The sequence below is a fragment of the Ursus americanus genome, chromosome 21 (assembly GCF_024610735.1).
Source record: "Ursus americanus isolate L20-20 chromosome 21, mUrsAme1.1.p, whole genome shotgun sequence".
In the NCBI taxonomy this organism is placed as follows: Eukaryota; Metazoa; Chordata; class Mammalia; order Carnivora; family Ursidae; genus Ursus; species Ursus americanus.
Window position 1 is genome coordinate 51,544,633 of NC_142147.1, and position 24,226 is coordinate 51,568,858.

Consider the following 24,226-nt stretch of genomic DNA (forward strand, 5'->3'; position numbering starts at 1 on the left):
ATGCACGGAGAGAGAAGCTTTCTCAGTTATGTGTGATGAACAGTAAGAGAAGTGTCCTTCGCTGAACACTAAGAAAGAGCACATTAGAGAAAACCTTCCAAATCCCATCTACCTTCATGAAGATGGAGGTATTTTTCAAAAGTGTGCATGAAAACACAAGGAAGGTGCATAGGATCACTTAAGAACACCCTTTGGAAAAGATCATCCCAACTCACATCTTCTAAAATGAACACAGACGAACTTGCAGAAGTGTTAGTGAAGGCATCAGGAGAGGTTCTAGCTTAGCAGCTGTGAGAACCAAGTCTGTGTTGTAGGAAGGCAACATCGATTTAATATCGTGAACCATGAATAAACACGCGTTTCCCTGTACGTGTCAACGATAAAAAGCGATAAAAAAGCGATAAAAAAGCGAAAAAAACTGCCATAGAAGAAACTCTCAGTAAGAAGAGTGTAAGCAAATGGTATTCCAACTCAGATCGTCTGTCGTGATGATGGAAGCATGTTTCAGAGTGTGAATTAAAGTGCAAAGGAATGTGCTGTTAACCAATCCTTGATAAATAAAACTATATCGAAGCCATCTTCCCTCTCACGTCTTCGGACGTGACTATGAAACCTTTTGCACAGGGGTGTAAGGAAATAGAAGGAAAGTGCCCCAGACTGAAATCTATGAAAGAACGCCGTACACAAAGCATCTTGCATCCCACAATCTTCAGTCATGAGAACGGAAGCATGGGTAAAAGTGTGGAGGAAAACATCAACAGAAAGCAGTTTGCTTAACTCTGTAGAAGGGCACTCTGCAGCCACCACGTCTCAACTCACCACTCCTGTGGTGAAGATGGAAGCCTTGGCAAGAGTGTGCACGAGCACGTAAAGAAAGGGCCGTCCAGTGAATTCTGAGACCCAAATCTGTGTAGATAGACTACAACACCGAACCCACCTCCTGACGAATGAATCAACCAGGGATTTCTTCCCTGTGTGTGGAACCTTAAGGAAAGTGCCATAAACTTAGGTGTTGAGAACACTGGATCGATAGCATCTTACAACCCAGCGCTTCTGCCACGTAGACATAAATATTTGCCACGTTGGGTTGAAAGCAGAAGGAAAGTGGCTGAGACTTTGCTTCGAGAGAGGATCTTACCGAATCCATCCTTCGAGGGATGTCTTCTAACGTGTAGTGGGAAGCATTCAGATAAGTGTATTTCTCAGCATAAAGAAATGATTGTACACTTAACCTTTGGAACGAATTCCGTGGAAACCATCGGAAAACCACATTTTCTCTCATGAACCTGGAAGCATTGGCTCAAGGGTGAGGGAACATGTGACTCAGTGCGGTTTCCTAAACCCTGAGCACCGAGCCTCTGGATAGAGAATGCCACTTCAAGCATCCTGATGCATGGAGAGAGAAGTTTTGTCAACTATCCGTATTGAACGGTAAGAGAAGTGCCCTGCCGAGAACCCTAAGAGAGAGCGCCATCTAGAGACAACCTTCCAACTTCCATCTACCTTCATGAAGATGGATGTATTTTCCAAAAGTTTGTATTAGAACACAAGGCACGTGCTGTATGCTCACATAAGAACACCCTTTGTAGAATATCTTCCAACTCACATCTTCTGTAATGAAGATGGAAATACTTGCAGAAGTGTGAGTGAACGCATCAGGAGAGGTTCTAGCTAAGTAGCATTGAGAACCAAGTCTGTGTTGTAGGAAGGCAACAACGATCTAACGTTGTTACCCATGAATACGCACGCATTTCCCAAAACGTGTGTTGAAACTTCAGGAAAATGCCATAGACGTAACCCTCAGTAAGGAGAGGGAATGCAAAGTGTCTTCTACCTCCCGTCTGTCACGATGATGGAAACTTGTTTCAGAGTGTGAATTTAAGGGTAAGGAAAGGGCGGTTAACCGATCTTTGAGAAAGATCACTGTATCGAAGCCATCTTCCATCTCACATCTTCGGATGTGAAGATGAAAACTTTTGCACAGGGGTGTAAGGAAATATAAGGAAAGTGCCACAGACTGAAATCTATGAAAGAACGCCGTACAGAAAGCATCTTGCATCCCACAATCTTCAGTCATGAGAACGGAAGCATGTGCAAAATTGTACAAAAACATCAACATAAAGCACTCTGCTTAACGTGGCAGAAGAACACTGTGCAGCCACCATGTCTCAACTCATCACTCCTGTCGTGAAGATGGAGCTTTGTAAGGAAAGGGTAGTTAAGCAATCTTTGAGAAAGAATACTGTGTCGATGCCATCTTCCCTCTCACGTCTTCAGACGTGAATACGTAACCGTTTGCACAGGGGTGTAAGGAAATATAAGGAAAGTTCCACAGACTGAAATCTATGAAAGAACGCCGTACACAAAGCATCTTGCATCCCACAATCTTCAGTCATGAGAACAGAAGAATGGGTAAAAGTGTGGAGGAAAACATCAACAGAAAGCAGTTTGCTTAACTCTGTAGAAGGGCACTCTGCAGCCACCACGTCTCAACTCACCACTCCTGTGGTGAAGATGGAAGCCTTGGCAAGAGTGTGCACGAGCACGTAAAGAAAGGGCCGTCCAGTTAATTCTGAGACCCAAATCTGTGTAGATAGACTACAACACCGAACCCACCTCCTGACGAATGAATCAACCAGGGATTTCTTCCCTGTGTGTGGAACCTTAAGGAAAGTGCCATAAACTTAGGTGTTGAGAACACTGGGTCGATAGCATCTTACAACCCACGGCTTCTCTCTCGTAGACATAAACATTTGCCACGTTGGGTTGAAAGCAGAAGAAAAGTGGCTGAGACTTTGCTTCGAGCGAGGATCTTACCGAATCCATCCTTCGAGGGATGTCTTCTAACGTGTAGTGGGAAGCATTCAGATAAGTGTATTTCTCAGCATAAAGAAATGATTGTACACTTAACCTTTGGAACGAATTCCGTGGAAACCATCGGAAAACCACATTTTCTCTCATGAACCTGGAAGCATTGGCTCAAGGGTGAGGGAACATGTGACTCAGTGCGGTTTCCTAAACCCTGAGCACCGAGCATCTGGATAGAGAATGCCACTTCAAGCAGCCTGATGCACGGAGAGAGAAGCTTTCTCAGTTATGTGTGATGAACAGTAAGAGAAGTGTCCTTCGCTGAACACTAAGAAAGAGCACATTAGAGAAAACCTTCCAAATCCCATCTACCTTCATGAAGATGGCGGTATTTTTCAAAAGTGTGCATGAAAACACAAGGAAGGTGCATAGGATCACTTAAGAACACCCTTTGGAAAAGATCATCCCAACTCACATCTTCTAAAATGAACACAGACGAACTTGCAGAAGTGTTAGTGAAGGCATCAGGAGAGGTTCTAGCTTAGCAGCTGTGAGAACCAAGTCTGTGTTGTAGGAAGGCAACATCGATTTAATATCGTGAACCATGAATAAACACGCGTTTCCCTGTACGTGTCAACGATAAAAAGCGATAAAAAAGCGATAAAAAAGCGAAAAAAACTGCCATAGAAGAAACTCTCAGTAAGAAGAGTGTAAGCAAATGGTATTCCAACTCAGATCGTCTGTCGTGATGATGGAATCATGTTTCAGACTGTGAATTAAAGTGCAATGAATGGGCCGTTAACCAATACTTGAGAAATAACACTGTATCGAAGCCATCTTCCCTCTCACGTCTTCGGACGTGACTATGAAACCTTTTGCACAGGGGTGTAAGGAAATATAAGGAAAGTGCCATAGACTGAAATCTATGAAAGAACGCCGTACACAAAGCATCTTGCATCCCACAATCTTCAGTCATGAGAACGGAAGCATGGGTAAAAGTGTGGAGGAAAACATCAACAGAAAGCAGTTTGCTTAACTCTGTAGAAGGGCACTCTGCAGCCACCACGTCTCAACTCACCACTCCTGTGGTGAAGATGGAAGCCTTGGCAAGAGTGTGCACGAGCACGTAAAGAAAGGGCCGTCCAGTTAATTCTGAGACCCAAATCTGTGTAGATAGACTACAACACCGAACCCACCTCCTGACGAATGAATCAACCAGGGATTTCTTCCCTGTGTGTGAACCTTAAGGAAAGTGCCATAAACTTAGGTGTTGAGAACACTGGATCGATAGCAACTTACCACCCACAGCTTCAGTCAGGTAGATAGCAATATTTGCCACATTGTGTTGAACGCAGAAGGAAAGTGGCTGAGATTAAACTTCGAGAAAGCACCATGCCGAATTGATCCTTCGAGGCATGTGTTCTTTCATGATGATGGAATCATGTTTCAGACTGTGAATTAAAGTGCAAGGAATGTGCCGTCAGCCACCCCTGCATGCTCCAGAGCTCCATTTCATTGTGATTTGCGCACACTCCGGAGCTCAGATTTTCAGACTGGTTACGTGCGTTCCCAGGCTCATGGTCTCAGTCTGCTCTCTCGCTGGTGTTGGTCCGTGAGTCAGCCCACTCCCCCGTGAACTTGGCTACTGCTTCCTGGCTCCCCGGTGTGGAGTCTCACTCCCCCTTCCATTTAATTTCCAATATCAGTGATCGGATTCACGGCTCCCCACTTCATACCTCAGTACTCTGTCCTGGAGATGTTCATTTGTAGAGATCCAGATGTATTTTCCTGTGTCTCAGGCTGATTTTGTGGGTGTTCAGGATGGTCTGGTACCTATCCAGCTTGACTCAGGGACCAGCTGAAACAGGGGACCCCTATTCCTCCGCAATCTTCTGTTTCATTGCCATAAAGGTTCTCCTAATCCCTCTCAGTTTAATGGTCCCTCAGGTTTCCTGGTCCCTGGATCCCAGGATTCAGTCTCACCTCTTGCTGCCAAGGGTGGGGTCAGACTGGCCTCTGTTCTGACACTCCAACCACTTCAATCCTCTTCCAATGTCCTAAGAGAAGGTCACTCCTTGGCACTATCAGGCACTTCGGGACAAAAGATCTGATGGTCTTGAGAGCAGTTCATTTAACATCGAAGAAAATTACTGGGCCTCCATCCCCCATCAATGCCCTTCCAATTCCCAGTGACACCAATCTGAGGTTTCTGAAAGCCTGCGATCCGGGGCCCTGCCAGGCCCAAGCTTCCCTCCCCGGGGGTCGCACACTGAAGGGGTCAATGTCTTAAGCCCACCCTACTGGTGATAGCCCTGTGCAAACTCCCGGTCCCACTCCACCATATCCCCATGAACACACAAGCATTTCTCTGGGAAATCCTATCTCCTTGGAGGAAGGCTATTCCACTGTGGAAACCTAAACCCAGAATATGGGCTGCCTTCCAGCCCTGGAACTCTGGCTGCCAGAACGCCAGACCCAGGGATCTTGCCTAATTCCCTTGGACTCAAAATGTTGGTCCCTAAACTGTGACCTTGACAGGGCCAGGCAGGCACCTCCAGAGTCATGTGTTTTTTTAAAGAAAATTCTTATTTCTGTTTGGCAAAAGCAGAAAAGCTCGGTATTGTAAAAGGCAACACAATAAATACCAAGAAAACTATGTGTTTGATTAAATAAAACAGATAAAAAGACAGTAATACAAATAATAAATCTAAACAGTTTACAAAAAGCACAGAGTACCATGAACTCATGAATAGGGAGACCTGAATTGTTTATAGTAAGACAGCCAGAAATAACTAATTTATTTCACTTTGCATATTCTAGAGAGGATATTTCTTTCTTTATTAAAAAAATCTAATGTAGACATATGTTCAAATTCTAAGAAAAGAAGGACTAAAAAGAGACTGTCCTGTAGCCCATTTCTAGGCTCTGTCATTTGGGCAGAACTTGCCACTCTTTCTTTGTCATGTCCTTTCCCATGAGGTAATTTATGGGAAGTTGTTCTAGAGTTATATGTCTTGCTCTATATAGGAGAGAAATCAGGCCACAATATATTCCAATTAATTATTTTCTCATGAATAAGAATTCCTGACATAGACATGTAGTTAAAAACTTTGATGACTTAGATTTTTTATATATGTATATTTTTATTTTATTTTTTTTACAGATCCATGATTCATTACTTGTGTAGAACACCCAATGCACCATGCAATACATGCCCTCCTTACTACCCATGACCAGCGTATCCCATTCCCCCACCCTCCTCCCCTCTGAAGCCCTGTTTGATTCCTAGAGTCCATAGTCTCTAATGGTTCATTCCCTGTCTGTTTAAAGTGTCCATAGTCTCTCATGGTTCATCCCCCCTTCTTCTTCCCTTTCTTCTCCTACCAATCTTCCTACTTCTTATGTTCCATAAATGAGTGAAACCATATGATAATTGTCTTTCTCTGCTTGACTTATTTCCCTTAGCATTATCTCCTCCAGTGCCATCCATGTTGCAGCAAATGTTGAGAAATCATTCTTTTTGATGGCTGAGTAATATTCCATTGTATATATGGACAACATCTTTTTAATCCAGTCATCTGTTGAAAGGCATCTCAGCTCCTTCCATGATTTAGCTATTGTGGACAGTGCTGCTATGAACATTGGGGTGCATGTGGCCCTTCTCTTCACTACGTCTGTATCTTTGGGGTAAATACCTAGTAGTGCAATTGCTGGATCATAGTGTAGCTCAATTTTTAACTTTTTAAGGGAACTCCACACTGTTTTCCAGAGTGGCTGTACCAACTTGCATTCCCACCAACAATGTAGGAGGGATCCCCTTTCTCCACATCCTCTCAAACATTTGTTGTTTCTTCATCCCTAGGATACAAGGGTGGTTCAACATTCACAAATCTATCAGTGTGATAGATTATATCAACAAGAAAAAAGTCAAGAACCATTTTATCCTCTCAATAGATGCAGAAAAAGCATTCGACAAAATACAGCATCCTTTCCCTGATTAAAACACTGCAGAGTGTAGGGATAGAGTGTACATTCCTCTATCTCATAAAAACCATCTATGGAAAGCCTACAACAAATATCATTCTCAAAGGGGAAAAGCTGTAAGCCTTTCCCTTAAGATCAGGAACATGACAAGGATGCCCACTCTTGCCATTATTATTCAACGTAGCACTAGAAGTCCTTGCAACAGCAATCAGACAACAAGAAGGGATAAATGGTACCCAAATTGGCAAAGAAGAAGTCACAGTGTCTCTCTTCAGAGATGACATGATAATCTATATGGAAACCCCAAAATAATCCACCCCCAAACTACTAGGAGTTATAGAGCAATTCAGTAATGTGGTGGGATACAAAATCAATGCTCAGAAATCGTTTGCATTTCTATACACGAAAATGAGACTGAAGAAAGAGAAATTAGGGAATCCATTCCATTTACAATAGCACCAAAAATCATACATTATCTCAGAATTAACTTAACCAGAGACGTAAATCATCTATATTCCAGAAACTACAAATCACTCTTGAAAGACATTGAAGAAGACACAAAAAGATGGGAAAATATTCCATGCTCATGGATTGGAGGAAGTAGGTTTTGGTTTTGTTTCGGGGACACCCCCACTCTGCATTCCTCCTGCGATCTTCCGGGTTTGGCTGAGGTCTTTAGCTACAACCCAGGTTTTGCTTTAAACCCTGAAAGCAATCACCATCAACGCCCCACCTTTTCCATGTCATCACTGATTTCAGCATCCAGAGAAAGGCTCCTACCTGGGTGGCAGGCTGAGCGAACCGCATTTCCCTCTAAGGCACGTGCACAGAGCCCGGAGGGTCACCAAGGTTGGAAGCGCTGGTGACCCCTCTTTGCGTCAGTCCAGCCAAGCCCTGTTCGCTCTTGGGCTCCTTTTGTGGGCCTTTATTTTCTCCCTTCTGTCGTCTCACAAACCTGGGTCTTTCCCTGAGGCCCTCGCTTCCCTTTTTCGTTTTTTATTTTCCGGGAAAACCGCCCAGCCAATACACCCTTCCTCCATCTCTGCAGGTTCATGGCCCAAGCAGGACAAGTCACTAGGCCAAGAGAGTGTGGGACAGTTTGGTGCAAAGAGTCTTTGGGGGAAGGATCATTGGGGCTGGTTACTCTCTGATGGTGAACGCAGTAGCCACCAACCCCACTTTCCAGTCCAGAGAGGGTGTGCACAGCAGTTGCCTGGTGGACTTCAAGCCAAGCTTGAAACTCAGAGAATCTGAGAGTGGGACCCTGACCTTCTAGGCTTTTCTCTCACCCTGGAGACAGGCATGGCCATGACCTCCACTGCTCTCCTGGAGCTTAGGGATGAATTGGGATGCCATAGCCTCGGAGACAGTGGGACCCTTCCTTCCAGAGCAGGGCCTAGCTTCCTCTGTAGGTCTTGCTGGTGGTTCAAATCACTTTTTCAAAAATTGCACAATCCTTTTCAGATCAATCATTTTCTCTCACCTGCTGCCTCTTTCATATACAAAGGGTAGTGTGCAGAGGAAATGTAGAATTGTCTTTAATCCTAGAACTCTGGAAGAACAAGGGAAATAGCCTCTGCTCTGAAGAAGTTTGAACCCCACGTGTCCCTGAAGATCTTTGGATGTCAGGATTTCTCCACTCACAGTGGAATTGTCCCAAGGACCCAAGTTCCCCACCACATTAGCACTAGAGTTATAGGGGAGGGCTCCATCCTCTGCACAGCATCCTTCTCCCCCTACAGAGTAAAATCTATCCCAGACACCCCTTTACTTCCATGGGTTTTTTTCACCAGTAATGAGTAGTCAAGATCAAATCTTTTGGCCTTCCCCCCCCCCAACACTACTCCAGTGGCTGCCTTACTTGAGTCATTGCCCAATTCCCAAACCTTGCACTTCGCATTGCTGGTCGGATGCTGGATCTGTCCTGTGATTCCCATTCCCACAGCTGAGTCCTTCATACCTTATTCTGTGTGTAACAACTGCTAAAGCCTGAAGAAAATTGAATTAGCCAAGATAATTTAGGAAAATTCCACTAGAGCTTGACAGGCCTTCTGGAGCTCTCATTTACAATTGGGTGTTGAGAGGGTAGATCCCTTTCTTTGTGCTGGTGCAGATGAGGCAGAGAAACACCAATGAGTGTAGAATGGGAAGGTTTGTGCCATTGGGTAATTGGTGGGATCATTGCTCAAGAAAGAAGCATGTTTGGGATTTGGGGTGAATTCTGGTTTTGACACTTCAAGAATGGTGTTCCAGAGGAAAATTGTAGTGGAGATGTCAATGAGATCACTACTTTGTGATAGGAGTTTTGCAGACATATGTGGACTTAGTGTAAGAATGGCAGATAAAAGGAAGGGTTTAAGCTGGAAAGGTATATAGGTTACAAGGAGAATATGCAGATCCCCAAGGCAGAGAAAGCAGTGAAGGGGACTGGGAGGAAAACAGGACTTTATGGTACTTGAAGAAAAGGAATGCCCAATGAACGGATAATGTAGGAACCAATTCTATATTCTCCTTTCCTCCCTCTGACTTGCTACCTTCCTGAGACTCAGTTCAAGCATCCTTGACATGAAGAGATACCTATCCTTCCTCTGGTGTTTCCGATACCACACGCATGACAGCACATGGAGGACTCCTTGACATTTCCCAGTCAATTTTTGTTCAGTTTCTGTAGAATGCAAGAGCCTAAGTGCTAATCTAGTCCAGTCTATGTGTCTGGAAGATCTGAGAGAGATTTTCCTTCCTGTTCCTTCTTCTTAACTACGTTATCTTTTAGTTTTCTAAGGAAGAGCCCAGGGAAGTCCTTCAGCTTTAATGTAATAATTAGCAAGAGTCCTGTTTCCCTCACCCTGCTGCCCTCACTCAGGTCTTACTATCTGGAACAACAATGCATTCAATTCTAGATCATGAAAAAGAGTTAGTGAAGTTAATAGCCAGAAGTTTTGTGTATCTGTTACATTTCCAGCATATAAAAGGCTGGAAAGTTTGCCCAAACTCTACTCATCTTTTCAATACAGCTTAGTAAGTGGGTTTATTTCTGGAATATGATGTGAGCTTGATATCAGGTAATTCAACAATCCAATTCCCAGTATTAATATAGCTAAGGAAACATAACATTCATACATGAGAGAAGTGATTTTTTAAAAAGATTTTATTTATTTATTTGAGAGAGAGAGAGAGAGACAGCAAGGTGAGCACTAGATGGAGGGAGGGGCAGAGGGAGAAGCAGAATTACCACTGAGCAGGAAGCCTGAGGTGGGGTTTGATCCCAGGATCCTGGGATCATAATCTGAGCTGAGATAGACAACTGCCTAAGCCACCCAGGTGCCCTGAGAAGTGATTTTTTAAATAAAAAATAGGCAGGATGGGTTAAAAATAACAATATGATAAGTAAGTAGCTATTTTTTGAATAGTGTAAAATTTATTTCAAATGCATATTGATCAGCATAATTAAAGCCATTGCAAATCCTACTAACTTCAAAGACAGAAGTAAGACAAGCATATTACTATGAATTAACATTGTTCCGGATATTCCAAACCAACATATTTAGAAAGAGAAAGGAATCAAAGGTATAAAAGTTATAAATATTGCCATTATTTTTGAAACATTATTTACCTAGAAAAGCACTTAATAATAATAAAGATATCTAATCATCTAAACATTCAAACCTTAATTATTTTCAGATAAAAATGATATAACTACTTCTATGATACTAATATTCATAAGACTACAATATGGAAATAGGTAGTAATATTCAGAGAAAAAAGAGTATAATTAGAAAACACTAGCCTTAGATAGATTTCCAAAAATGCTGATAAAATAGATAAAGAAACCAATGTGGTATTGGGACAAGAATTCATGGAAAGGCCAATAGAAGAGTAGAGCGTATTCATCTGTCTTTCTGTGTATCTATGTATCTTTTTTAAATTTATTTATTTGAGAGAGAGAAAGAGGGAGAGGAGTGGGAAGAGGGGCAGAGGGAGAGAATTCCCCAAGCAGACTCCCCACTGAGCATGAAGGCTATTCTGGGCTCTATCTCACTACCTGTGAGATCATAATCCAAGCCTAGACCAACAGTATGATGCTTAACCGACTGTGCCACCTAGCATCTCTATCATATCTATCTATCTATCTATCTATCTATCTATCTATCTATCTATCTATCTATCTATCATCTATCTATATCTATCTGTCATCTATCATCAATCTATCACCTATCTTTCATCTATCTATCATCTATTTATCTATCATCTATTATTTATCTATGTATCAAGGATCATCTATTTTCTATCTCTCTAATTCATCTATCAATCTATCTGTCCTTTCATCTATCTATCCTGGAAGTTAAAGCTGAGAATCACTTGTACTGGGAGCAGCAGGAAGGAGTTGAGGCTTCTGCCAGGAATAAATGCAGACACCACCTAGAGCAGCAGTGTCCCAAGTCATAATCCCTTGATGCTATGGAGGCACTCACTCAAATAAAACTATGTATTTTTCAAAAATTAAAAAATGAATACCATTCTTTTGTGTTTTCAATATTTTATTCATAGAAAAAAATTAACCATTCACAAAAGTAGAAAGAATAGAAAAATGAAAACTGATCATCAAACCATTATAATGATCAACTCATGACTACTCTTAGAGAATACCTTTTTAAACTTCTTCAACTAGCTTTTTTTTTTAAAAAAAGGATTTTATTTATTTATGTGACAGAGAGACAGCCAGTGAGAGAGGGAACACAGCAGGGGAGTGGGAGAGGAAGAAGCAAGCTCCCAGTGTAGGAGCCTGATGTGGGACTCAAACCCAGAACACCAGGATCATGCCCTGAGCAGAAGCCAGACACTTAACAGCTGTGCTACCCAGGCGCCCCTTCAACTAGGTTTTAAAACCGAAATTATAGCAGCAAAATCATGAAGTTATATTAGTGGCTAAAATAAAATATGTCACTAACATTGACCATATTAAGGGTTTTAGACTCCTTGCCATTATCTGGAAATAGAGTGTCCATATCCATCACAGCCAGTGACATGCTTCCCTTAATAAAAACAATTATTTTAAGCAATATTTCTGTCTCGACTTCACTATTTTTAATCTCTTGATATGAGTAAGACTCACAGAGATCTAAGAATTAAATGTACATAAAAAGGAGGGAAATGAACAGGGATAGGGAGAAGAGCTCTTCCACTTCACAAGGATGCCCTGGATGTCTGCTGAAAAGTTCTCTGTCCCACAAAACTCAGTTGCAGTCTGAGTCAGAGGAGTCGCCTGAGGAAGAAGAGCTGCATCCACTGTCCCCAGACTCACAATCTCCATCTTTATCCCCACTGCTGGAGTCTGAGGAGTCACTGCCTTTCTCCCCTTCCTCCCCTTCCTCATTTTCTCCTGATCCCCATGAGGCATGTGAATTTCCCCCTAGTAGTCTCTGACGATTCGGTCTCTGGAGTCTGCCGCCTGGACTCCTGTCCAAGCCCTTCCTGCAGACTCCTTGGTGACAGGCACTGCAGCTCTGTCTGTCTGATCTTAGGGTCTGGGCTTCCCCTCATGCTCCTGTTTTTATGCTTGGTATGTGTGACCTCTCCGTACGCAGCATATTCTTCAGAAGACAGGCTCTTGAGCCAGTGATCCAGATCCATCCTGTACTGTTTCTGCAGCTCCTCAGCCTGCTACTTATAAAGCTCCTTCTGGTTCTGGGCGACTCACTGCCAGCCTCTGCCAATCTCCACCATGCACTCCCTCAGGGGCACATCTTTCAGGTCCCAATTTGACCAAAAATCTTGGTGGAATTTCTCATATCTCTTCATGGGGGGCTTCTTGAGTTCTTTGTGGAATTTCATCCTCTTGGAAAAATGGGTTTCAGGGGAGACTTCACTTCCTGCCCATGATTCTGAAACTTCTCTTGGCCTCTTTGGGGTCCTATTGGTTACATCTAATTTCTTGGAGCTCTGGAATAGATCAGAGTTCTCTGTCTTGAACTGAGCCAGTTTCTCCTCAAACTCCTGTTTCTCATTCTGAAAATCATGAAAATATTTGAGCTTTATCTGCTCTGGCAGCTCCTTGTATTCCTCAGACAAGAGGTTGGTCAGCTAAAGGTTGCTCAGCTTGAGATATTTTTGGGAGTACAGGGACCAGTTCTCTTTGAAGAAGCAAAGGAAAGCAGTCAGGAGCTTCTTGGGCAAGTCTGGGTGTTTCTTGTGTCTTTTGCTTCTGTAGGGCTTTTCAACATGTTCCTTAGCTTCCAGAACTAATTCTGTCAAAGTGCGAAATTTTCTCATGTGGTAAGAAGTCTCCAACCGTTCGAGCTTGTGCATTTCTCCAGAACAATCCTCAAAAGCTACTTTTCCCCAGTCCATCTGACTGGGTTGTTCTGAATGTGTGGCTCTAATTGCATGGAAGGTTAGTCTCCATGAGTTCCAGTAACTTCAAAATATCTTCTTTGGACAAGTCATCTTGGCCCCTAGGCAATGACATATCTAGACCCTGGACCACTTATATGGTCCTAGCAGTTGCGACACCTCAGCAGGAGCTCCAAATTCTTCACTCTCCAGACTCAGTATGTGAGTTATTCTTGGAAGTCCTACAGTGTTTATGTTTTTGAGGAGAAAGAGAAGAAATGAATGAGGAAATCACAACCCACTTAGGATATGTCCCCTGTATAATTTGACCACCATTAACAACGTAAATAAAAAAGTGCCTACTTCTGAGTTGAAATTTATGTTTACTTTTTTAAAAAGATTTATTTGAGAGAGAGAGGGAAAGGGAGAGAGAAATTGAGTGGGGAAGGGGCAGAGGGAGAGAATCCTTCAAACAGGCTCCCCACTGTGTGGGGAGCCTGCTGTAGGGCTCACCATCCTGAGATATGACCTTTGCAGAAACCAAGAGTCGAATGATTAACCAACTGAGCCACCCCGGTGCCCCTATGTTTATGTTTTATATGTTTACATTTGTACTTTGCAAAGTCATCTTCTTTTTTTTTTTAAAGATTTTATTTATTTATTTATTTGACAGAGAGACACAGCCAGCGAGTGAACACAAGCATGGGGAGTGAGAGAGGAAGAAGCAGGCTCCCAACAGAGGAGCCCGGATGTGGGGTTCGATCCCAGAACACCTGGATCATGCCCTGAGCCGAAGGCAGATGCTTAACAACTAAGCCACCCAGGCGCCCCTCAAAGTCATCTTCTTAACTCCAGCTTGACTTCTCACCAGAGCCAGTCTAAAATGGTGCTGAGTGAGACCAACAAGTGGCCAGTGTCTCAGGAACCTCAAGATAAGAAACAAATCCTAGACAGGAAGGTAAAAAATTAAAACAAAAACGAAATGAGTGAAAGTGAAAGGACCACTGCTCCCTAGTGCCTTGAATGTGGCTACCTTCCAAGTGCAGTTTGGCGGTCCATGACCCAAGGTGAGAGCTGGAAACAAGAGTGAGACAAGCTGGAGAGCTTCTCCAGACACACATTGCACTGTGGTCTTTTATGAATGAGACCTGAACCTGTGGTAAATCCCTGATTTGCTTGAATTCTCCTGGACCCTGTGCAATGGAATGAATGCTTTCTAATGAGCCACACTCTTTGTCCCTTCAAGTGCCAAAGATCAAGTGGGAATATCAGAACATTTATGATTTCATTTGGGTTACTGTTCCTCATCTTTAAGCCTCAGTCCCTTTTACCCTACTACATACAATAAGGTTTTCCAATTAAGATTTATGGCCAGGCCAAATATAAAACTACACAAAATCTAGAATATTCCCTCTAGCTATACCAATTTGCATACACAAGGGACATAAACACATACATTTAAAGTTCAAAACAGTAACAGATCAAAATTTAACAGCTCAAGAGTAAACGGGAAGGACTTACATAATTATTATTAACTGGTATAATATAGCTGCTTAGGAAAGTCTTAAGTCTGCCTACAGTTATTTATTTTTTTAAAAAAGAAGAACTCTTTTACCAACAAGTGTGTGCTCACCTGATGAATGTGTAATTGGTCTCACTGATGCTTATAGGAAGATCTGCCCAATTGGGTCAGGGGTTCTGCATTCTCTGGATTCTCTGTACAAGAAGGCAGCTGGACCTTCTGACTTCCCACAGTCCAGCCAATTCAAAGGCCTCCATATAGGGGCATCTAGGTGGCTCAGTCATTAAGCATCTGCCTTCAGCTCAGGGCGTCTGCCTTCAGCTCAGGGCATGATCCTGGAGTCCTGGGATCGAGCCCCACGTCAGGCTCCTCCACTGGGAGCCTGCTTCTCCCTCTCCCACTCCCCCTGCCTGTGTTCCCTCTCCTTGGCTGTCTCTCTCTCTGTCAAATAAATAAAAATTAAAAATCTTTTAAAAAACCAAAAAACAAAACAAACAAACAAAAAACAAAACAAAGGCCTCCATACAAAGCAAACTTTGCCTTTGCAAAGCCTTTATATTGGGATCCCGAAGCCCCACCCTGATTAGGTTTCTGCAAGAGGCAGTACCAGAGGAAGATGTACCTTTCTGTCCTTGAATAGAATAATCCCATTCTCAATCTCCAGAAGCAATATAATGCAATCACCCCTCTGTTTTTCATTCATCCTGGTGTTATTTTTACACAACATGCAGGGAAAATTTTTGTGTGAGTTTCTCGGTTCCCACACTCTACTCCCATTCCCACTCCAACATCTGACTATATTTCAAAATGATATTTGAATATAGGTCCTTCCCTTTGGTGTTAATTTCAGTCCTGCCCTGTGGCCTAGGATCTGATACTCTCTCCTCTTTAGGATGGCCATTAAAATCTTTTCAGTCTTGTTCCTTTTCCCTTAGTCTTCAGAGGTTAAGGAGATGTTTGAAATAAAAATGTGAATGATCATATTCAGTTCTGCATTTAGGGGGATGTGATATATAAAAATGATTTGATGAAAGCAATGTGATCAAAGCCAAATCGGCTCTCAGGAGATCACAACTGAAATGATGACTTAGTTTGACAATATGAGGCTTCTTGACATTGTTTTTAAAAATCTGTTTTCTGGGACTCCTGGGTGGCTCAGTCAGTTAAGCATCTGCCTTCGGTTCAGGCCATGATCCCAGGGTCCTGGGATCAAGCCCTGAGTCTGGGCTGTCTGCTCAGTAGAGGGTCTGTTTCTCCTTCTCCCTCTGCCTGCTGTGCTCTTTCACTCTCTCTGTCAAATAAATTAATAAAATCTTTAAAAACTTAAAAAAGAAATCTGCTTTCTGGGGTGGCTCAGTTGATTTAGTGTCTGCCTTCCCCTCGGGTCAAAATCCCAGGGTCCTGGGATCTAGCCCTGCCTAGGGCTCCCTGCTCAGTAGGGAGCCTGCTTATTCCTGCCCCTCCGCCCACCTTATGCTTTCTACCTGGCTTGCTCACTTTCTCTCTCTCTATCAAATAAATAAATAAATAAATAAATAAATAAATAAATAAAATTTTTAAAAAAATAGAAAAAAATCTACTTTCCACCTCTATTTAAGATGTTTATTTCTAAGTAATTTCCAATGACTAATTTATTCTCTGAATATATCCAACAATGGGCCATTATCAATGAACCATAAATTAATGAGATTTTTCAGTCATTAGATTTCCAATAAAGTACGTAAATATGAATTAATTTTGGATTATTCAACTTACACATATACATAGACACAGCCAAAATTGTACTTATTACTTCTTTCTTATTATTTCTACAGCAAGCATTGATGAGACCATAGCTCTATTTCTTCAATGAACACACAGTTTACCTAAGAGGAGTTCCTGCTACTTTCCTAAATTGAAACAAACGCAGTATCATAACTTTATCAGCAAACTGAGGTTTCCATGAAATCATCTCATTTGCCAAACTTAAAATTGACTCTATTACCTTTTCATAGTTTAAGCTATTGTGTCATCTGATCTTACTATTATATTTTTGGGATAATTTAATGATTTATTTTTGGTCTGATGTTTTATTCATTCTTTAGCTATTTCTAGAGATTATAAAGACTCAGAAAGTAGTTTCCAGGTGTCATAATTTTTACTTTGTGTAGATTATAAAAATGACTTATGAGAATCTTATTTTTTGTATGAATATATTACATTCTATTCTACAAGTGGCACTATGTGAGTATGTCAGAGGAAATATTTGGCAATTTATATGTAGATAATGCATTGAATAATTTGGAAAAGAACTTGTATTTGAGTGTTGGGAAATGATTTCAGAAACGTCAGTTTCCTGACAGAGAGTTAGAGATAGCAACAGTGAATGGGCTTGCAGAAAGCAACACTGGTAACTGTGGAGAAATGTCAGAAATTAGAGGGACAGTGCATTTCCAGACTAATGAGTCTAGAAATGAGGACCAAAAGAATGTGTTTTACACAACAAAATTTCAAAAACACAGGGTGTTTTCTGGTGCTGATTGTTATTCCGTGATAGTTAAATCATTTCACCATGGAAACGAAGGCTTGATAATAGTTCCAAAGGACCTGAGAACGTGCTATTCTCTTCTCCTTAATGGTTGTTTTTAAATGCAGGTGTGTCTATAATAAAGATAGGACGACAAATTAAAAAGCTTAGTATATTCATGTAAGAAGATTCTGGTTATAATCTTGTCCAATTTTACAAAGTTTATGTCCATTAATTCTCATATATTCAGAAATTGATTTCAGTGATGGATTCTGTTTGAAATAAAGAACATCAAAGGAGAAAATTTATAGTTTCATGACTGTGTCATATGTGTGCACGTTTTTGTGCATTTTAATGAACGTGTTGCAATAAAGGCATTTTCCAGGATCGTGGATGAGGGAGAGAAGACATACACATCAGTGGCATTATATATTTTCTTAATGTTATCAATTTTTAAAAACTTTTTATTCTCTCCTTTAAAAATGTTGTTTTACTAACCATTAGCTGACAGACTGTTCCTGGAAACTGTAAGTTCACCGGAAAATGCTTGTTGATGGAATTAAGATAGTTGCTTAGAAAGCAAGAGGTTCTTTTTGCCTCTTGTACTCTTGGAGAGTAATCGCTTGCTGATTTTAATTGGGTCAAAGATGGGAGTTCTGGCTCCAACATTAAGTAGCAGAGTGATTTTGTACACGAAATCATGATGGGATGGTCTTGACACTTAAATGAAATAATGAAGGTAGAAGAGCTTAGTGAACTGCGCTTTGTCAAACCAATCGCTGGCTAGTCACAATACTGATTGATTTTTCAGACCAATCATGACTCACTCCCGCAGCTACAGATTGGATCACACTCCTGAAGTCCAAGCTTTTTGGAGGAAATGAACACCTCAACAAAACTGAGTTTCTTTTATACAGGAGGAAGAGAGTTGGAAACGCTGATGCCTGGTTGGGTAGGTAACCAATGAAGTTTTCTTATAGCAATTTTTTATTTATTTATTGCAAGTAAAGAAATATATTTAGCAACTGGATATCATATCACTAGTGAGCATGGATTTAACTAGCAAGGTAATTAATGCGGTGATAAGGTTACTATTTGGTCATATGTATCAGCAGCCACAATAGCGGCTAGGTTTTAACTGCCTAGTATATGTTTAGTTATGGGAATTGCTTTTAAATTTATCTTCAAAAACTTTAATAACATTAAAATGAATCATTTTTATCAATATGCTCAAGACTATGGAATTCTTATGGCCTGTGCCTCTCTGATTAAGGTATCTTGTTACTAGAATAACTTTCAGAGTAGAGGAGATGCTCTCTTTTTATCTATATAAGGCTAGTTTGCACATGGCAGAAGTGTTTTCTTGAACAGGGTTTTGGAATGAATTGCTGAACCACGTGGCAAACCCTCACCTCTCCTTTTTGGGAAATGAATATGTTCCTTAAAATATTCTTGCCTTATCTCAAAGAGCTACTCTTTACAAAGTGACATAAACAGTCCACAGATGTTATTAGCAAAATGTGCACAGAAATCTATTGTGTATAAAAATATTTGTTCATGCCTCTATCTACAATAGCTTATTTTTTTGGTCCTATATCTTAGTTATCCTTTATCCATTTTATTCTTTTTACTATCAACTGATTTTAAACAAAGCTGATACTGACTTCATTTGAGTCAATGAACTTATTAGCATGTTCACAATATAAAAATGAAAATTTGCAAGTAAAACTCAGGAGTGTTAAAGTTAGGATTACAAGTGATCAAAAATTGAGACCTATCTCAGTAACAGACCCAGTTTAGTCAATTCCAAAACACAATGCACTTTTATATGTCAAAATAACATATGACTTCACCATGAAGCAAGACAAACAATCTTCTGTTCTCAATCATTTAGATTGATTTGTAGAACATGCAAGGGGGGGAATTATCTTTGTTTAAATTTGGGCAGGGAGAATTTTAGTAACAGACACATTATTCTACCGTTGGCAAGCACAGGAATTGCTTAGTATTTTCCTCTGGCTCTTCAAAGAATCGTTCTTAGAATTTTTCTTCAAGCTATGAAGTGGAGTCACCTAGGCCTGGGCACTCTTGAAAGCAAAATCACTTAGAAAGTAATATTTTGTGTGAAGAGAAGAAATATTTCTTTTTTTAACAATTCTTTAAAAAATTTTTTTTTGTATTATATTATGTTAGTCACCATACAGTACATCCCTGGTTTCTGATGTAAAGTTCCATGATTCATTAGTTGCGTATAACACCCAGTGCACCATGCAATACGTGCCCTCCTTACTACCCAACACCAGTCTATCCCATTCCCCCACCCCCTCCCCTCTGAAGCCCTCAGTTTGTTTCCCAGAGTCCATAGTCTCTCCTGCTTCATTCCCCATCCTGATTAACCCCCTTTCTTTATCCCTTTCTTCACCTACTGATCTTCCGAGTTTTTATGTTCCATAGATGAGAGAAATCATATGATGATTGTCTTTCTCTGCTGGACTTATTTTACTTGGCATTATCTCCTCCAGTGCCATCCATGTTGCAGCAAATATTGAGAACTCGTTCTTTCTGATGGCTGAGTAATATTTCATTGTATATGGACCACGACTTCTTAATCCAGTCATCTGTTGAAGGGCATCTCGGCTCCTTCCACGATTTAGCTATTGTGGACAATGCTGCTATGAACATTGGGGTGCATATGGCCTTTCTCTTCAGTACGTCTGTATCTTTGGGGTAAATACCCGGCAGTGCAATGGCTGGGTAATAGGGTAGCTCCATTTTTAATGTTTTAAGGGACCTCCACACTGTTTTCCAGAGTGGCTGTACAAACTTGCATTCCGACCAACAATATAGGAGGGATCCCCTTTCTCCACAGCCTCTCCAGCAATTGTTGTTTCATCCCTTGTCAATTTTTACCATTCTAACTGGCGTAAGGTAGTATCTTAGTGTGGTTTTGATTTGAATTTCCTTGATGGCTAATGATTTTGAACATTTTTTCATGTGTCTGTTAGCCATTTGTATGTCTTCATTGGAAAAGTGTCTGTTCATATCTTCTGCCCATTTTATGATTTATTTATTTGTTTCTCCCGTATTGACTTTGAGAAGTTCTTTGTAGATCTTGGATACCAGTCTTTTATCTGTAGTGTCATTTGCAAATATCTTCTCCCATTCCGTGGGTTGCCTCTTAGTTTCTTTGACTGTTTCTTTGGCTGTGCAGAAGCTTTTTATCCTGATAAAGTCCCACAAGTTCATTTCTTCTTTTGTTTTTCTTGCCTTTGGAGATGTGTCATGAGAAAGGTTGCTGTGGCCAATGTCGTAGAGGTTGCTGCCTATGTTCTCCTCTAGGATTTTGATGGATTCCTGTCTCACATGGAGGTCTTTCATCCATTTGGAATTTATCTTTGTGTATGGTGTGAGAGAGTGCTCAAATTTCATTCTTTTACATGCAGCTGTCCAATTTTCCCAGCACCATTTATTGAAGAGACTGTCTTTTTTCCACCGGATGGTTTTTCCTGCTTTATCAAAGATTGTTTGCCCAAAGAGCTGAGGTTCCATTTCTGGGTTCTCTATTCTGTTCCATTGGTCTATGTGTCCTTTTTTGGGCCAGTACCATGCTGTCTTTGTGATCACAGCTTTGTAGTACAGCTCGAAATCCATTATTGTGACGCCCCCAGCTTTGTTTTTCCTTTTCAACAATTCCTTGGTGATTCGGGGCCTTTTCTGTTTCCATACAAATTTAAGGACTATTTGTTCCTGTTCTTTGAAAAATGTTATCGGTATTTTGATCGGGACTGCATTGAAAGTATAGATTGCTCTGGGTAGCATGGATATTTTCACTCTGTTAATTCTTCTGATCCATGAGCATGGAATATTTTTCCATCTTTTTCTGTCTTCCTCAATGTCTCTCAATAGTGATTTATAGTTTGTAGAATATAGGTCCTTTACATCTCTGGTTAAGTTAATTCCAAGGTAAAGTATGGTTTTTGGTGCTATTGTAAATGGGATAGATTCCCTAATTTCTCTTTCTTCAGTCTCATTATTCGTGTATAGAAATGCAACTGATTTCTGAGCATTGATTTTGTGTCCCGCCACATTACTGAATTGCTCTATAGCTTCTAGTAGTTTGGGAGTGTATTCTTTTGGGTTTTCCATATAGATGACATGATAATGTCATCTGTGAAGAGCGACATTTTGACTTCTTCTTCTTTGCTGACTTGGATACCTTTTATCCCTTTTTGTTGTCTGATTGCTGTGCAAGGACTTCTAGTACTATGGAATAATAGTGGTGAGAGTGGGCATCCTTGTCGTGTTCCTGATCTTAAGGGAAAGGCTTCCAGCTTTTCCCCATTGAGAATGATATTTGCTGTAGGCTTTTCATAGATGGTTTTTATGAGATTGAGAAATATACCCTCTATCCCTACACTCTGAAGGGTTTTATTCAGGAAAGAATGCTTTATTTTGTCAAATGCTTTTTCTGTATTTATTGAGAGAATCATATGATTTTTTAATTTTTCCTTCTGTGTAAAATCTTAGACCCCGATCCATTTGCGAATGTTGAACCACCCTTGCATCCCAGGGATGAATTCCACTTTTTCATGATGGATAATCCTTTTAATGTACCGTTGGATTCTATTAGCCAGGATCCTGTTGAGATTATGGCATCCATATTCATTAGGGAAATCGGTGTGTAATTTTCCTTTTTGATGGGGTGTTTGCCTGGTTTGGGGATCAAGGTAATATTGGCCTCATAGAATGAGTTTGGTAGCTTTCCTTTTGTTTCTATTTTTTGAAATTGCTTTAGGAGAATAGGTATTATTTTTTCCTTGACTGTTTGGTAGAATTCCCCAGGAAAACCGTCCGGGCCTGGAGTTTTGTTATTTGGAAGGTTGTTTATCGCTGACTCAATCTCTTCCCAATTAATTGGCCTGTTTAAAAAATCAATTTTTTCCTGTTTCAGTCTTGGTAGTTTATAGGTTTCCAGGAAGGCCTCCATCTCTTCCAGATTGCTTAATTTATTGGCAAAAAGGTGTTAATAAAAGCTTCTAATAATCCTTCCAATTTCATTGGTGTTTGTTGTGACCGCTCCCTTTTTTTTTTAAATAGAGTTCTTTTTTTTTTAAGATTTTTTTTTTTATTTATTTATGTGACAGACAGCCAGTGAGAGAGGGAACAGAAGCAGGGAGAGTGGGAGAGGAAGAAGCAGGCTCCTAGCCAAGGAGCCTGATGTGGGACTCGATCCCGGAACGCCGGGAACACGCCCTGAGCCGAAGGCAGACGCTTAACGACTGCGCTACCCAGGCGCCCCGTGACCGCTCCCATTTCATTCATAATTTTATTAATTTGGGTCCTTTCTCTATTCTTTTAGATAAGTCTTGCCAGTGGTCTATCAATTTTATTGATTCTCTCAAAGAACCACCTTCTAGTTCTGTTGATCTGCTCTACTGTCCTCCTGGTTTCTAATTCATTGATTTCTGCTCTAATCTTGGTCAACTGCTTCTTCGTGCGTGGATTAGGTTGTCCCTCTGTTGTTCCAGCTCCTAGAGGTGAGAATATAAAAACTGCATTTTAGATTTTTCTATTCTTTTGAGTGAAGCTTGGATAGCTATGTATTTCCCCCTAGGGCTGCCTTTGCAGTATCCCATAGGTTTTGGACCATTATGTTTTCATTCTCATTGGTCTCCATAGAATTTTTAAATAGATTTTTGATTTCCTGGTTTATCGAATCATTCCTGAGCAGGAAGGTTCTTAGTCTCCAAGTGTTTGAGTTTCTTCCAAATTTTTCCTTGTGGTTGAGTTCCAATTTCAAAGCGTTGTGGTCTGAGAATATGCAGGGAATAATTTCAGTCCTTTGGTATCGGTTGAGAACTGTTTTGTGTCTGAGAAAATGGTCTATTCTTGAGAATGTTCCATGGGCATTGGAATACAATGAGTATTCATTGGTTCTGGGGTGTAGTGTTCTATATATATGTGGTCCAACTTGTCAAGTATGGCATTCAAAGCCCTTGTTTCTTTGTCGATTTTTTGCATGGGTGTTCTGTCTATTGCTGATATAGGAGTGTTGAGGTCTCCTACTATTAATGTATTTTTATCTATATAACTCTTTATTCTGCTTAAGAATTGCCTTGTGTAACATGCTGCTCCCCTGTTCGGTGCATATATATAATTGTCATATCCATTTGCTGGATACATCTTTTAAGAATAATATAGTGCCCTTCTGTGTCTCTAACTATAGTCTTTAGTTTAAAATCCAATCTGTCTGATGTGAGAATTGCTACCCCAGCTTTCTTTTGAGGTCCATTGGCATGAACAATGGTATTCCATCACCTTACTTTCAGTCTGAATGTATTTAGGTTCAAAATGAGTCTCTTGTAGACAGCAAATGGATGGGTCATGTCTTTTTATCCAATCTGCAACCCTGTGGTATTTAATGGGAGCATTTAGGCTATTTACATTGAGACGGAATATTGAGAGATATGATTTTAATGATGGCATGTTGCCAGTATAGTCTTTGTTTCTATCGATTGTGACTTCCCGTTCTGTATCACTCTTGGGGCATTTTACCTTTATAAAACCCCCATTAATATCTCATGTAGGGCTGGTTTCGTGGTTATGAAATTGGTCACTGACTGGCGATTCTGGAAGGTCTTTATCTCTCCATCAATTCTGAATGACAGCCTTGCTGGATAAAGGATCCTTGGCTGCATGTTTTTCTCTGAAAGAACTTTAAAAATCCCCCCCACCCTTTCTCTCATTCCAGGTCTGTGTAGACAGGTCTGACATAATTCTGATACCTTTGCCTTGGTACATGAGAAATTTCTTTTCCCTGGCCACTTTCAATACTGTATCCTTGGTTCTAATGTTTGTGAATTACACTATGACCTGACGTGGCGTAGGTTTGTCGTGGTTGAGCTTGGGAGGGGTCCTCTCTGCCTCTTGGACACGAATAATTGTTTCCCTTGCTAGAGTAGGGAAGTTTTCAGCTACAATTTGTTCAAATATCTCTTCCAGACCTCTGTTTTACTCCACCCCCTTGGGGATGCCTATGATTCTGACATTGGAACGTTTCATTGAGTCAGTAATCT

The 24,226-nt window shown here is 40.9% G+C and overlaps 1 long non-coding RNA gene and 1 pseudogene across 2 annotated transcripts in view; one reads left to right on the forward strand and one right to left on the reverse strand.

The window, feature by feature from the left end:
* Positions 1 to 12,026: 12,026 nt before the first annotated feature.
* LOC148108298 (upstream-binding factor 1-like protein 1) lies at positions 12,027 to 13,258 on the reverse strand (annotated as a pseudogene).
* Positions 13,259 to 13,835: 577 nt separating this feature from the next.
* LOC148108299 (uncharacterized) overlaps positions 13,836 to 24,226 on the forward strand; it is a 38,719-nt gene continuing 28,328 nt past the window's right edge. The window contains exons 1-2 of one of the 2 annotated variants that reach the window (XR_015728134.1): positions 13,836 to 14,189; positions 17,962 to 18,102. This is a non-coding gene — a long non-coding RNA (uncharacterized LOC148108299). Of the gene's footprint in view, positions 14,190 to 17,619; positions 18,103 to 24,226 lie in introns of those variants that run through there. The other variant, XR_015728133.1, reaches the window with a different exon arrangement.